This window comes from Oryctolagus cuniculus, chromosome 7, assembly GCF_964237555.1.
Source record: "Oryctolagus cuniculus chromosome 7, mOryCun1.1, whole genome shotgun sequence".
Lineage (NCBI taxonomy): Eukaryota > Metazoa > Chordata > Mammalia > Lagomorpha > Leporidae > Oryctolagus > Oryctolagus cuniculus.
In genome coordinates this window covers 44,470,801-44,487,080 of record NC_091438.1, presented here as the reverse complement: position 1 = coordinate 44,487,080, position 16,280 = coordinate 44,470,801, and the positions used below count along the sequence as shown (strand labels likewise).

Genomic DNA, 16,280 nt, shown 5'->3' with positions numbered 1-16,280 from the left:
CCCTTGAATTCAAGATAGCAGCATTCATTCAGGTCGTTTCCGTGACCATTTCACTCCAGTAATCTGTTCCTTTGTAAACTTGATAATCACATTTGAGGTAAGGTACAATCAACCATCGTGTTCATTGAGACTTTCTTATTCCTGACTTTGGAAATAAGAAAAGCTCTTCAAAAATCTAACAAGGAAAGATCTAAGTTGCAGTAAAGAAACCCGCATGAATTCAGGCATGAGATATTAGCTCTTAATATTGAGACACCTGTCTATCTCCAATCAAAAACAACACTCTAAAAAAGAACTGAATTCTCCACTACAACAAGTGTAGATAAAGTGGATAAGGCAAAAGAAATGGAAAATAGGAGAATCATAAAAAACATAATTGCTTGGGGGCCTTTAAGACCAGATGGGAAAATTGTCAGGGCAAAGAAAGTAACTCTCAATATTGAGTGAAATATTAATGATTGAGGAGTTTATAAGATCCTAGTGGGGCCAGCAGTGTGGGGTAGCAGGTTAAGCCACCGCCTGCAATGCTGACATCCCACATGGGAACCAGATTTTTCTCGGGTGCTGAACTTCTGATCCAGCCTCCTGCTCACATGCCTGGGAAAGCAGTAGAGACAGCCCAGGTACTTAGACACCTGCACCAACATGGGAATCTGGAAGAAGCTCCTGGCACCTGGCCTTTCCCCCAGCCCAGGACTAGCCCTTGTGGCCCTTTGGGGAGTAAATCAACAGACAGAAGATCTATCTCTGTCTCGCATTCTTTCAAATAAATAAATGTTTTTAAGAAATTATTTATTATTTTATTTATCTGAAAGGTAAAGTTGGGTGGGGGGAAGGAAGATGGAGACAGAGAGAGGTCTTTTTTTTTCTTTTTTTGACAGGCAGAGTGGACAGTGAGAGAGAGAGAGACAGAGAGAAAGGTCTTCCTTTTGCCGTTGGTTCACCCTCCAATGGCTGCCGCGGCCGGCGCACCGCGCTGATCCGATGGCAGGAGCCAGGAGCCAGGTGCTTTTCCTGGTCTCCCATGGGGTGCAGGGCCCAAGCACCTGGGCCATCCTCCACTGCACTCCCTGGCCACAGCAGAGAGCTGGCCTGGAAGAGGGGCAACCGGGACAGAATCGGGCGCCCCAACTGGGACTAGAACCCGGTGTGCCGGCGCCGCAAGGCGGAGGATTAGCCTAGTGAGCCACGGCGCCGGCCGGTCTTCTATCCACTGGTTCATTCCCTCAAATGACTGCAAGAGCCAGGGCTGGGCCAGGCTGAAGCAAGGAGCCAGGAGCTTCTACCAGATCTTCCATGTGGGTGCAGAGGGCAAGCACTTGGGCCATCTTCTGCCGCTTTCCCAGGTACATGAGCAGGAAGCTGGATCGAAACTGGAGCAGGGCCCACGTGGCAAGACCCAGAGGAAGCTCCTGGCTCCTAGCTACAGATAGGCACAGCTCCCCGGCCATTGCAGCCAATTGGGGAGTGAACCAGAGGATGGAAGACGTCTCTCTCTCTCTGCCTCTCCTTCTTCTCTGTTTAACTCTGACTTTCAAATAAAAAAAATAAATCTTTCTAAAAAAAAAAGAGGAGGAGGGAGAGGAAGAGGACGAAGGGAAGGAAGGGGAGAAGGAAGAAGAAGAGGAGGAGGAGGAATAGCAGCTAAGATTCGAACCAGCACCCATACAGGATGCCAGCACTGCAGGCAGTGACTTTAACTCACTATGCCACAGTTCCAACCCCAATAAATAAACCTTAAAAAAAAAAAAAGATCATAGTATATTCTACTTATTTTTTATTTTATTATTATTTTTTTAATTTATTTGAAAAGCTAAGCTACAAAGAGAGGGAGGGTCTTTCATCATCTGCTGGTTCACTCCCTGAAATGGTCCCAACAGCTTGGGCTGGGCTGAAGCCAGGAGCTTCTTCCAGGTCTCCCACGTGAATAGTAGGGGCCCAAGTACTTGGGCCATCCTCTGCTGCTTTCCCAGGCCAGTATCAGAGAGTTGGATCAGAAGTGGGGCAGCCAGGACATGAACTGGCACATGGGATGCTGGCATTGCAGGTGATGACTTAATCCACTTTGCCACAAGGCAGGGGCCCTATATACTCTATTTATACAACCATAAATTTCTTAGAGAAAAGTACCATCAGATTATATACTATTTTTAAAAAAATTTTATTTGAGAGCTAGAGTGACACAGAGAAAGAGAGGGAGAGACAGAGAGAAAGGTCTTCTATCCACTGGTTCACTCTTCAAATGGCTGCAATGGCCAGAGCTGAACTGATACAAAGCCAGGAGCCAGGAACGTCCTCCGGGTCTCCCATGCGGCTACAGGGGCCCAAGCACTTGGGCCATATTCTACTGCTTTCCCAGGCCATAGCAGAGAGCTGGATTGGAAGAGGAGCAGCCAGGACTTGAACCAGCACCCACACAGAATGCCAGCACCACAGGCGAATGCTTAACCTACTATGCCAAAGCACCAGCTCCAGAATATGTACTTTTTAATTCTTATTTATTCAAGAGACAGACAGAGTTCCTCTGCTCTCACTCAACAAATGCCCACAATAACCAAAGCTAGGCTGAAGCAGAGAGTCAGTAACTGAATGCAGATCTCCCACATGGATGGCAGGGATTCAATTACTTGAGCCAACACCTGCCACCTCCCAGGGATTATATGAGCAGGAAGCTGGAACTGAGATGAAACTGGGACTCAAACCTTGGCACTCTAATATGGTATGTAAGCATCACAACCAGCAGTTTAACCACTATAAACACCAGCCCCAAAGATACTTTATCTTAATTTTTTTATATGTAAGGCAATTTTATTAAGATCCCTTTAAAAAATTTTTTGTTCATTTGAAAGGCAGATCAACAGAGAGATCATCCATCTGCTATTTCACTCCCTCAAATGGCCACTGCAAAGCCAGGGCTGGGCCAGGCTGAAGCCCGGAGCCAAGAACTCTATCCTGGTCTTCCATGTGGATGGCAGGTTCCCAGCAGGAAGCTGGATCAGAAGTGGAGCAGCCCAGATTCCCAGCACTTGGATATTGGATGTTGGCATTGCAAGCAGCAGCTTCATCCATCCTGTCACAACCCTGAACCTAAGATCCCTTTCTGAAGAACTTTTAAAAGGAGAAATCGATTAAACAAATACTTTCAGTTAATTTTTACAATACCACGGCTATGGCTCTAAAAACTAATATGGTTTTTAGTATCTTTTTTTTTTTTTTTTTTTTTTTGAAGATTTCTTTCTTTCTTTGAAAGGCAAAGTGAGAGCAAGAACTGGTTCACTCCCAAAATGGATATAACAGCCATGGCTAGACCAAATGGAAGACAAGAGAATGGAACTCCATTCGGGTCTCCCATGTGCCTTGCAGGAACCCAAGCATCTAGGCCATCTTCCACTGCTTTCCCAGGCACATCAGCAGAGAGCTGGATCTGAAGTGGAGCAGCCGGGATTCAAACCAGCACTCATCTGGAACACCAGCGTCGCAGGCACAATAATCAATGTGCCACAACACCAAGCCCACAATACTGTCTTAAAGAAGAGAAGATGATAAAGGATTCAAATCATCTGATTTTGCCTTCTCCATTTCTTCTAATAGAGCACTATGATCTTATGCAACCTGAGGTGAATGTGAACGTAACACAAGTTATCTCAAATAGGATTACCCGGCTTTTGGTGTTAAGTATTAGACCCAAAAGGCTGCTAGGAGAGCAGAGTGTTGCACAAGGAAATAACTGATGGCTAAGTCAGTCAATATCTTTCTACATATAGTCAAAACTACATTATGTTGCTCTGAACTGGAAGTTGTTGCTTAAGAAAAATTTCTTCTGGAATCCAGAATTTACCTTTGAAAAATATTAACTATATTATATTAGATTTAAATCACCATTCCTACCATATGAGTTCCCAAAGGTAAACACTTGACCAAAGTTACATGCATTTTAAAATTTAAAAAACAAGATTACTCAAAAACATGCCTTTACTCAGCAACTATGTGTTTGTTATGTTTGAGTATTATAGAGGAGAGTGTTCTGTCTCAGTGACTGGGACACCCCCATTCCATGTGCTTCCAATCCAGCTTTCTGCTTATGCACCTGAGGAAAGACCTCTCTATGTCTGTCACTGACATTCAAATAAACAATTCTTTAAAAATAAACATGATAGGCCGGCGCCGTGGCTCAATAGGCTAATCCTCCACCTTGCGGCGCCGGCACACCGGGTTCTAGTCCCGGTTGGGGCGCCGGATTCTGTCCCGGTTGCCCCTCTTCCAGGCCAGCTCTCTGCTATGGCCAGGGAGTGCAGTGGAGGATGGCCCAGGTGCTTGGGCCCTGCACCCCATGGGAGACCAGGAAAAGCACCTGGCTCCTGGCTCCTGCCAGGATCAGCGCGGTGCGCCGGCTGCAGCGGCGGCCATTGGAGGGTGAACCAACGGCAAAGGAAGACCTTTCTCTCTGTCTCTCTCTCTGACTGTCCACTCTGCCTGTCAAAAAAAAAAAAAAAAAAAAAAACATGATAGTCCTCTAAACGATCACTGCATTTGTTGAAAATTATTAGAAATAACAAATAATAAACTATCAAAACATCAATTTCAAATCACACAGCTCTGGAAGCAGGCATTGTGGCACACAGAGTTAACCCGCTGCCTGAGACACTTGCATCTCTTATCAGAGTGTTTGGTTCAAGTCCAGGCTATGCTACTCTGGTTCTGATCTAACTTCTTGCTAATATACATCCCAGAATGATGACTCAAGTACTTGAGTCCCTGCCATCCACATGAAGACCTGGATGGACTTCTAGGTACCTGACTCCGAGTTAACCCAGTCCCAGCTATTGTGGGATTTGAGGAATGCACCAGGGAATAAAATTTGTGTGTGTGTGTGTGTGTGTGTCTGTCTGTCTCATTCTGCCTTTCAAATATATAAAAATAAATCAACTTTTTGTTTTAAATGTCAAACTTTGGGGGCTGGAATTGTGGCACAGAGGGTTAAAGCCCTGGCCTAAAGCGCTGGCATACCAGCCTGCAGTGCTGGTTCAAGTCCTGGCTCCTCCACTTCTGATCCAGCTCCCTGATAACGCACATGGAAAAGCAGCAGAGGATGGCCCAAGTCTTTGGGCCTTGCACTCATGTGGGAGACCTGGAAGAAGCTCCTGGCTCTTGGTTTCAGATCAGCTCGGCTCTGGACATTGCAGCCATTTGGAGAGTGAACCAGTGGATGGAAGACCTCTATCTGTGTGTTTCTACCTCTCTCTGTAACTCTGTTCTTCAAGTAAGTAAAATAAAATCTTTAAAAAAAAGTCAAACTTTTGGTTGGGCATTTGGCCCAGCAGTTAAGACACTAGAATGCCAGAATCCCACACTGGAATGCCTGGGTTCAAGTCCTGGCTTCACTCTGAATTCCAGCTTCTTTGCTAACATGCCATTCTGGGAGGAAACAGATGATTGGCTCAAGTATGTGGGTCCCTGAATTGAGACCATGTGAGAGACCTGAATTGAGCTATGGGTTCTTGGCTTAAGTCTGGTCCAGCCCCAGCTATTGCAGGCATCTGAGGAATGAACCAGTGGATCAAAGATCTCTCTTCCTGCCTCTTATAAGTACAAATTAAAAATAAAAATGTCCGGGGTCAGTGATGTGGCATAGCAGGTTAAGCCACCACCTGTGACACTGGCAGCCCAAATGGGTATTGGTTTGAGACCCAGCTACTCCACTTCCAATCCAGCTCCCTGATAATGCTCCTGGGAAAGCAGCAGGGATGGCCAAAGTCCTTGGGCCCATGCACCCATATGGGATCTGAAAGAAGCTCCTGGCTTCTGACTGGTCCAGCCCCTGCTGTTCAAGTCATTTGAGGAGTGAACCAACAGATGGAACTCTGCCTTTCAGATGAATAAAACAAATCTTTAAAAAAAAAAAAAAAAAAAGGTCAGCACTGTGGCACAGCCTGTGGTGCTGGCATCCCATTATGGGCACCAATTCAAAATCTGGATGCTCTACTTCTGGTCCTGCGCCCTGATAATGCACCTGGGAAAGCAGCAGAGGATGGCTTAAGTCCTTGGGCTCCTACCCCCACATGGGAGATGTGGAAGAAGCTCCTTGCATTTGGTTTAGACCTGGTACAACCCTGGCTGCTGCAGCCATTTGGAGAGTGAACCAGTATGGAAGATCTCTCTGTCTCTCCCTCTCTCTGTGTAACTCTTTCAAATCAGTAAGTAAATCTTTAAAAAAAAAAAGGGGGGGGGGGGCTGGTGCTGTGGCTATCAGGTAAGCCTGCCACCTGCAGTGCTAGCATCCCATATGGGCGCTGGTTTGAGTCCCAGCTGCTCCATTTCCAATCCAGCTCTCTGCTATGGCTTGAGAAAGCAGTAGAAGATGAGACAAGTCCTTGGGCCCCTGTACCCTCATGGGAGACCCGGAGAAGTTCCTGGCTCCTGGCTTTGGATCAGTGCAGCTCCAACCTTCACATGTGGGGATGTGAACCAACAGATGGAACACCTCTCTCTCTCTCTCTGCCTCTCTAACTCTTTCAAATAAATAAATAAATCTTTAACACACACACAAACCTGTCAATCACAACTGTCAAAGGTAAATTTACAATCAGAAACAAAAGACCAGACCACTATTGGGTAACCATTTTGAAACTTGGCTAAATGTCAATTATCTAAGTGATCAATTAAAAAAAGTACTTATTTATTTATTTATTTATTTTTGACAGGCAGAGTGGACAGTGAGAGAGAGAGACAGAGAGAAAGGTCTTCCTTTGCCGTTGGTTCACCCTCCAATGGCCGGCGCATTGCGTTGATCCGATGGCAGGAGCCAGGTACTTATCCTGGTCTCCCATGGGGTGCAGGGCCCAAGCACTTGGGCCATCCTCCACTGCACTCCCTGGCCACAGCAGAGAGCTGGCCTGGAAGAGGGGCAACCGGGACAGAATCCGGCGCCCCGACCGGGACTAGAACCCAGTGTGACGGCGCCGCAAGGCGGAGGATTAGCCTAGTGAGCCACGGCGCCGGCTTATTTTAGATTTTTTAATTTATTTGACAGTTACAGAGAGGTAGAGACAGAGAGAGAGGTAGGTCTTCCATCTGCTGGTTCACTCCTCAAATGGTCACAATGGCCAGAGCTGAGCCAATCCAAAGCCAGGAACCAGGAGCTTCTTTCAAGTCTCCCATGTGGGGGTGCAGGGGCCTAAGCACTTGGACCATCCTTCACTGCTTTCCCAAGCACATTAGCAAAGAGCTCAATCAGAAGTGGAGCAGCCAAGACCAGAACTGGTGTCGATATGGGATGCTGCCGCTGCTGGCCAGGGCTTTAACCTGCTGCGCCACAGTGCTGTCCCCTAAGTGACTGACACATAAAGTGTCCAAAAAAGCACAATCTGGTAATAACTATTTCTAACATATTAAGATACTCACTAATAACTCAACTGTCCAGTTACAGCAACATTAATCTAAAACCAGAATTCATCCATATCAGATTGGCAAGCTTTTTATGTAAAGAGCCCAGACAGTAAATATTTTAGACTTCAGGGCCTTACCATCTTTGTCATGGTTAGAATTCTGACATTCTAGCAGCATGAAAGCAACCATTGATAATATGTAAACAAATGTGTATGGCTGCTTCCAATAAAAAATTTATGAAGGCCAGCTTTATTGAGCAGATTAAGCAGCAGCCTGCAGTGCCAGCATGCTATATGAGTGCCAGTTCAAGGCCTGGCTGCTCCACTTCCTATTGAACTCCCTACTAATGATCACAGGAAGGCTGCAGAAGACAGCACAAGTACATGGACCCCGGTCTATCACATGAGAAACCTGGACAGAGTTCCAGGCAACTAACTTCAGCCAAGCCCAGCTTGGTTGTTGTGGCCATTTGGGGAGTGAACTGGTGAATGGAAGACCTCTCTCTAACTCTGCCTTTCAAACAAATAAATCTCTTTAAAAAAAAAAAACAAAAACAAAACAAAACAAAACAAAAAAAAAACATAAAAAGGGCTGGCGACGTGGCTCACTAGGCTAATCCTCCACCTTGCAGCGTCGGCACACCGGGTTCTAGTCCCGGTTGGGGCGCCGGTTGCCCCTCTTCCAGGCCAGCTCTCTGCTGTGGCCAGGGAGTGCAGTGGAGGATGGCCCAAGTGCTTGGGCCCTGCACCCCATGGGAGACCAGGAGAAGCACCTGGCTCCTGCCATCGGATCAACGCAATGCGCCGGCCATTGGAGGGTGAACCAATGGCAAAAGGAAGACCTTTCTCTCTGTCTCTCTCTCTCACTGTCCACTCTGCCTGTCAAAAGAAAAAAAAAAGGCATAAAAATTATGAACACTAAACTCTGAATCTCATATAATTTTCACATATCACAAAATAATCTTTTGATTTTTTCCAACCATTTAAAACTGAATGGGAGGCCGGCGCTGTGGCTCAATAGGCTAATCCTCCGACTGCGGGGCCGGCACACAGAGTTGTACTCCTGGTTGGGGCGCCAGATTCTGTCCTGGTTGCCCCTCTTCCAGGCCAGCTCTCTGCTGTGGACCAGGAGTGCAGTGGAGGATGGCCCAAGTGCTTGGACCCTACACCCCATGAGAAGCACTTAGCTCCTGGCTTCCGATCAGCGCGGTGCGCCAGCCGCAGCACGCCGGCCGCGGTGGCCATTGGAGGGTGAACCAACAGCAAAGGAAGGCCTCTCTCTCTCTCTCTCTCACTGTCCAGTCTGCCTGTCAAAAAACAAAACAAAACTATGGGGAGCTAGCGCTCTGGCATAGCAGGTGAAGCTGCCGTGCAGTGCAGCATCCCACATGGGTGCCATTTTGAGTCCTGGCTGCTCCACTTCCAATCTAGCTCTCTGCTATGGCCTGGGAAAGCAGCAGAAAATGGCCCAAGTCTTTGGACCCCTGCACCCACAAGAGAGACCCAGAAGAAGCTCCTGGCTCCTAATTTCAGATCAGAACAGCTCTGGCCATTGTGGCTACCTGGGGAGTAAACCAGCAGATGGAAGACCTCTCTCTCTGTCTCTGTCTCTGCCTCTCTGTAACTCTGCCTTTCAAATAAATATATAAATCTTTAAAAAAAAAAAAAAAAAAAAAGCTGTACGGGGGCACTGATGCTATGACACAGCAGGTACAGCCTCAGCCTGTGATGCCAGCATTCCATTATGGGTGCAGATTGGGGTCCCAGTGGCTCCACATCCAATTCAGTTCTCTACTAATGCACCTGAGAAAGCAGTGGAAGATGGCCAAAATCCTTGGAACCCTTTATCCACATGGGAGACCCAGATGAAGCTCCTGGTTTCGGCCGGACCCAGCCCCAACCACTGCAACCATTTGGGGAGTGAACAAACAGATGGAGGCTCTCTCTCTCTCTGCCTCTCTGTAATTCTGTCTTTCAAATAAGTAAATAAATACATCTTTAAACACACACACACACACACACACAACTGTATGGAGTTGGTGTTGTGGTGTAGTGGGTTAAGCAGCTGCCAGAGTCTGTGCTGTGCCGGAGTGGGTAGAGCTGCCACCTGTGACTCCAGCATCCCATATGGGCATCAGTTTCTGTGCCAGTTGCTCCACTTCCAATCCAGTTCCGTGCTAATGCGCTGGGAAAAGCAGAAGATGGCCCAGGTTTTTGGGTCCCTGTCACATACATGAGAAACACAGATAAGCACCCAGTTCCTGGCTTTGGCCTGGCCCAATACTGGCTGTTGCAGCCATCTGGGGAATGAATCAGCAGATGGAAGACCTTTCTCTCTGTCTCTCCTTCTAACTCTTTCAAATAATCTTTAACAAAAGAAAACATCACAAATAAAACTGAAGCTGTGTAACTACTGCAAATTCTATTTCTATCCTTTTTTCCTCAAAGGTAACTATAGATTTTGATCATTATCACTGTCAAATTTTTTTTAGTATTTTTACTTTATGTATATAGGTGTAACTATTTAAAAACTATGGAGGGCCGGCACCGTGGCTCACTTGGCTAATCCTCTGCCTGCAGCGCCGGCACCCCAGGTTGGCGCGCCGGGTACTAGTCCTCTTCCAGTCCGGCTCTCTGCTGTTGCCCAGGAGGGCAGTGAAGGATGGCCCAAGTGGTTGGGTCCCTGCACCCGCATGGGAGACCAGGAGGAAGTACCCAGCTCCTGGCTTCAGATCAGTGCAGCACCGGCCGTAGAGGCCATTAGGGGAGTGAACCAATGGAAGGAAGACCTTTCTCTCTCTCTCTCACTGTCTATAACTCTCTCTCTGTAAAAGAAAAAAAAAAAAAAAAAACTATTGGGAGTGTACACTCAGCCTAGTAGTTAAGATGCCTGCATCACCTATAAGAGTACCTGAATTCGATTTCTGACTCCGGTTCCTGACTCCAGCTTCTTGCTAATCCAGACCCTTGCAGGTAGCAGTGATGGCTCTGATAATTGGGTTCTTGCCACCCCAAAAGACTTGGATTGAGTTCCCAGTTCCCAGCTTCAGCCTGGCACAGTTTCCCTCTCTTTCTCTGTTCTTCTGCATTTCAAAAAAATTTTTTTAATTTTTTACCATCAGATACTTTAAAAATTTTAAAATTTTGTACTAGCTTGCATTTTTTTTTTTAATCTTACCATATATTGGGGCAAGCCAAAGCCGCCAAAGCCAGGAGCTCAGAACTCCATCAAGATATGCCATGTGGATGCCAGTGGCCCACTACTTGGGCCATCCTCCATTGCTTTCCCAGGTGCACCAGCAGGGAGCTGAATTGCGACACTTTGATATGGAATGACCGTGCTGCAAGTGGACATGGACTGCACCACAATGCCCACCTCAATTTTTTATTTTCTGATCACTAAACAGATTAGTCACATACATAGCTGGCATTTCTCCTATGTAGCTGGCATTTCTCCGGGTACAAAAGTTACTAACAAATTAAAATTCTTCCTTTCAGAGTTTACTCTGAAGGAGTTAGCACCTTCTTTTTATTGACACTTTATCTCTTTCCAAACTAATGTTTGAAGGGAGGCCCTAGCCTAATGTTTTTATTTAAATTTTTTTTAAAGATTTTATTTATTTATTTAAGAGGTAGAGTTACAGACAGTGATAGAGACAGAAAAAGGTCTTCCTTCCACTAGTTCATTCCCCAAATGGCCACAACAGCTGGTATGGGCCAATCCGAAGTCAGGAGCTTCTTCCAGGTCTCCCATGTGGGTGCAGGGGCCCAAGAGCCTGGGCCATCTTCCACTGCTTTCCCAGGCCATAGCAGAGAGCTGGATTGAAGAGGGGCAGCTGGGACTTGAACCAGCATCCATATGGGATGTCAGAGCTGCAGGCAGTGGATTAACCTACTGTACCATAGCACTGGCCCCCCCAGCCTAATTATATAAAAAATTTTGAGGAAATTAAAGTGCCATCAATTTAAGTAAATGAACCAGAAATTCTTTCCCTTTCATTAAAGTTTGTTAAAAGATGCTTATTAAACTAACAGAAATAAAAGAAAACTCTAGGAATAAATTTCATCCCAAATATCAGAACTTCCAACATTTAAAATTTAGAACCCACTTCATTTGGGCAAACTCTACAAAACAATCTCTAGTGACCATAAGACAACGGAAACTTCCAGTTTCCTCTTTCATTTCCAAAAATGTTAAGCAGTAAGAAAGATAAAGATCAGTATTTTATCTAAATCTTTTGAACAGTCAATAAAATGAAATATTTTAGTGATTTGAATTTAAGAAAATTGATATTAATAAGCCCAAAAGACAAGCTTTGCTTCTTGGACATAAAATGACAGACTTCCTGAATAGGAATAAAGCAAGACAAATACCACTACCATTAACAATAAATCAACGTAACAATCTCCAAATCTCTTAATCTCAAAGAAAATGGTAACTTTGAACACGATTTAGACCCTTGGATCAGTCCATTTCTTAATGTTTATGAAAACTAGGCTTATTTCGTTTTACTCTGAACAGTAGGCCCTGAAATTAGAACCAAAGAATGTAAGTGGGGGCCAGCACTGTGGCACAGCAAATCAACCTGCAGTTTGCAATGCCACAGAGTGTCAGTTCCAGTCTCAACTGCTCTGCTTCTGATCCAGGGTTCCCCTGTTAATATGTTTGGGAAGGCAGCAAAGGATAGCCCAAGTACTTGGGCCCCTTCAACACATGGGGAAGACCAGGATGAAGCTTCTGGCTGTGGTTTTGGCCTGGTCCAGACTTGGCTATTGCAGCCATTTGGGGAGTGAACAAGCGTTTTTGTGTTTTGTTTTGTTTTTTTTTTTATAAATCTCCCTTTGTGTCTGTCTCTCCTTCTCTGTCACTCTGCCTTTCAAATAAATAAATCTTTGAAAGAATAAATGCACATATGTTAGACCTGTGAAAGCCCCAAAAGTAACCCCCCCTACTCACTGGACAGGCGAAAGTTCTAAATCCAATAAGTAAAATTTAAATCTGTTGAATAAAACCACCCTCACCCTAAAAGCAAATAAATGAGATGAGGAGGAAGACTAATAGAGACCATTAGAGGAAGAAAGCTGGTCAGTAAGGAAATCTAAAGAAATTTGATCTTATCCTTTTTAATATGAAATTGGTATGAACCTGCTGACCTAGCAGTGTTTGGCTCTCTGCCTCTGCCAATTGGGAATTCAACAAGAATTCTAGCAAGACATTTCTACACCTTAAGTTGCCTCTGATTTTAAAAGACTGATCACAAGAAATTAACTTATCAAAAGTTTTACATTTAGATTGACAAATGGTAAGTTTGAGGGACATATCAAAGAAGAAAATTTTTTGCTTTTAAAATTCCTACAACTAGCCGGCGCCGTGGCTCAATAGGCTAATCCTCCACCTTGCGGCGCCGGCACACCGGGTTCTAGTCCCGGTTGGGGCGCCGGATTCTGTCCCGGTTGCCCCTCTTCCAGGCCAGCTCTCTGCTATGGCCAGGGAGTGCAGTGGAGGATGGCCCAGGTGCTTGGGCCCTGCACCCCATGGGAGACCAGGAAAAGCACCTGGCTCCTGGCTCCTGCCAGGATCAGCGCGGTGCGCCGGCTGCAGCGGCGGCCATTGGAGGGTGAACCAGCGGCAAAGGAAGACCTTTCTCTCTGTCTCTCTCTCTCACTGTCCACTCTGCCTGTCAAAAAAAAAAAAAAAAAAAAAATTCCTACAACTAGGGCTGACATTGTGGCATAATGCATTAAGCCTCCGCTTGCAATGCTGGCATCCCATGAGAATCAGTTCAAGTCCCAGCTGTTCCACTTCCAATCCAGCTCCCTGCTAATGCACCTGGGAAAGTAGTGGATAGATGGCCCAAGTGCTTGGGCCTCCTGCACCCATGTGGCAGACCTGGATGAAGCTCCTAGTTCCTGGCTTCAACCTAGCCTAGCCCCGGCTGTTGTGGCCATTTCGGGAGTGAACCAGCAGATGGAGGATCTCTCTGAATCTCCACTCTGTACTCTGCCTTCCAAATAAATAAATCAAATCTTAATGACAACTACAAAAAAAGCCTATTCCAGGGCGCTGGGGGGGGGGGGGGGGGGATTATGGCATGGTGGGTTAAGCTGCCACTTGCAACGCCAGCATCCCACATGAGTTGAGTCTCAGTTGCTCCACTTCCATTCCAGCTCCCTGCTAATGTGCATAGAAAAGCAGCAGAAAATGGCCCCCAGCCATCCATGTGGGAGACCCAATTGGAGTTTTAGGCTCCTGGTTTCAGACTGCCCAGCCCGTCACTGTAGCCATTTGGGGAATGAAACAGCAGATAAAGATCTCTCAGGGCCAGCACTGTGGCATAGTAGGCTAAGCCTCCAAGTATGGCTCCAGCATCCCATATAGATAATGGTTCAAGTCCTGGATGCTCCTCTTCAGATCCAGCTCTCTGCTTATGGCCTGGTAAAACAGTGGAAGCTGGCTCAAGTCCTTGGGTCCCTGCACCCACATGGGAGATCCAGAAGAAGCTCCTCACCCCGGCTTCAGATGGGCTCAGCTCCGGCCATTGTGGTCATTTGGGGAGTAAACCAGCGGATGGAAGATCTCACTCTCTGTCTCTACTTCTCTCTCTGTAACTCCTTCAAATAAACAAATTTTTAAATTATGCATAAATAAAATCAAAGACTTTAAGATATAAAACATAAAATGGTTTAAATTAGATTTTAGCCGGCGTCACGGCTCAATAGGCTAATCCTCCGCCTAGCGGTGCCAGCACACTGGGTTCTAGTCCCAGTCGGGGCGCCGGATTCTGTCCCGGTTGCCCCTCTTCCAGTTCAGCTCTCTGCTGTGGCCAGGGAGTGCAGTGGAGGATGGCCCAAGTGCTTGGGCCCTGCACCCCATGGGAGACCAGGAGAAGCACCTGGCTCCTGCCTTCGGATCAGCACGGTGCGCCAGCCGCGGCAGCCATTGGAGGGTGAACCAACGGAAAAGGAAGACCTTTCTCTCTGTCTCTCTCACTGTCCACTCTGCCTGTCAAAAAAAAAAAAAAAGATTTTATTTATTTGAGAGGTAGAGTCACAGGGAAAGCATCCCATGTGGGCTTCAGTTCTAGTCCCGGCTATTCCACTTCTAATCCAGCTGGCTGCTAACGCGCCTGCGAAAGCATCAGAGGATGGCCGAAGTACTTGGGCCCCTGCACCCACATGGAAACCTGGGGGAAGGTCCTGGCTCCAGGCTTCAGTTTGGCCCAACTCTGGCCATTATGGCCATTTGGGGAGATAGGATGGAAGACCTCTCTCTCTCTAACTCTGCCTTTCAAATAAATAAAATAAATGTTAAAAGAAAAACCAGCAGGGAAAAGGTTCATGGTATTGGGTTTAACACTGTTTTCTTAGAAACCAAAAGCACAGGGGCCAACGCCATGGCTCACTTGGTTAATCCTCTGCCTGTGGCACTGGTATCCCATATGGGTGCCAGGTTCTAGTCCCGGTTGCTCCTCTTCCAGTCCAGCTCTCTGCTGTGGCCTGGGAGGGCAGGATGGCCCAAGTGCTTGGGCCCCTACACCTGCATGGGAGACCGGGAGGAAACACCTGGCTTCAATCGGGAAAAAAAAAAATTACAAAAAAATTAAATAAACAGGAGTTCATCAAAAGCAAAAACTCTGCTACATCAAAGGACACTACGGTAGTAGAAAATATTTGCAAGTTATATGTTTAAGAGATTAAGATCTAGAATAAAAATAACATCCAAACTACATAAGGAATTCCTACACTAAAGAACAAGAGGGGCCACCGTTGTGGCCTATCATGTTAAACCACCTGCAATACCAGCATCCCATAGTGCTGTTTTGCTTCCCAGCTGCTCCATTTCCCACCCAGCTCCCTGCTATGGCCTGGGAAAGCAGCAGAGGATGGTCCAAGCTCTTGTGCCCCTGCACCCATGTGGGAGATCCAGAGGAAGCTCGTGGCTCCTGGCTTTGGCCTGCTTCAGCCCCTGCACCTACAGACATTTAGGGAGTGTGAATCAGCAGATGGAAGTTCTTTCCCTTAGCCTCCTTCTCTCTTAACTCTTCCTTTCAAATAAAATAAGTAAATCTTAAAAAAAAAGAAATTAAAAAACAAGGGATAAAGCTGTCACCTGCAAGACCAGCATTCCATATGGACGCCAGTTGGAGATCTGGCAGCTCCACCTCCAATCCAGCTCCCTATTGCACCTCAATTGCTTGGGCTGCTGCACCCATGTGGGAGACATGGAAGAAAATCCTGGCTCCTGCCTGGCCTAACCCCAGCAGTTGTGGCTATTTGTGAAGTGAACCAGTGAATGAAAGACCTCTCTCTCTCTCTCCATCTCTGCCTTTCAAATAAATAAATACACCTTTAGAAAAGAAAGTTTTAGGTTTAAAAACCAAACAATATTTGAATAAATAATTTCTCCAATGATAAAATACAAGTCGCCAGTAAGTACTTCAAAAGATGCTCAATATCACTAATCATCAGGGAAATGTAAATCAAAGCCATGATGAGCTACCACTTCACATCCATTACAGTAAATATTAAGAAAAATAAGGGGCGGGCCAGCGCTGCAGCTCACTAGGCTAATCCTCCGCCTGCAGCGCCGGCACACAGGGTTCTAGTCCCGGTTGGGGCGCCGGTTCTGTCCCGGTTGCTCCTCTTCCAGGCCAGCTCTCTGCTGTGGCCCGGGAGTGCAGTGGAGGATGGCCCAAGTGCTTGGGCCCTGCACCTGCATGGGAGACCAGGAGAAGCCATCTGGCTCCTGGCATCGGATCAGCACAGTGCGCCGGCCGCAGCGGCCATTATGGGGTGAACCAATGGAAAAGGAAGACCTTTCTGTCTCCCTCTCTCTCACTGTCCACTCTGCCTGTCAGGAAGGAGGGAAGGAGGGAAAGGAGGGAAGGAAGGAAA

The 16,280-nt window shown here is 46.6% G+C and overlaps 1 protein-coding gene and 1 long non-coding RNA gene across 7 annotated transcripts in view; one reads left to right on the top strand and one right to left on the bottom strand.

The window, feature by feature from the left end:
• GATAD2B (GATA zinc finger domain containing 2B) overlaps nt 1-16,280 on the bottom strand; it is a 109,824-nt gene that overhangs the window by 63,375 nt on the left and 30,169 nt on the right. The gene's annotated exons all lie outside the window — the stretch shown is intronic.
• On the top strand, nt 1,902-6,735 carry LOC138850541 (uncharacterized). The gene is made up of 2 exons (XR_011390416.1): nt 1,902-4,157; nt 4,510-6,735. It is a non-coding gene; the product is annotated as an uncharacterized lncRNA (long non-coding RNA).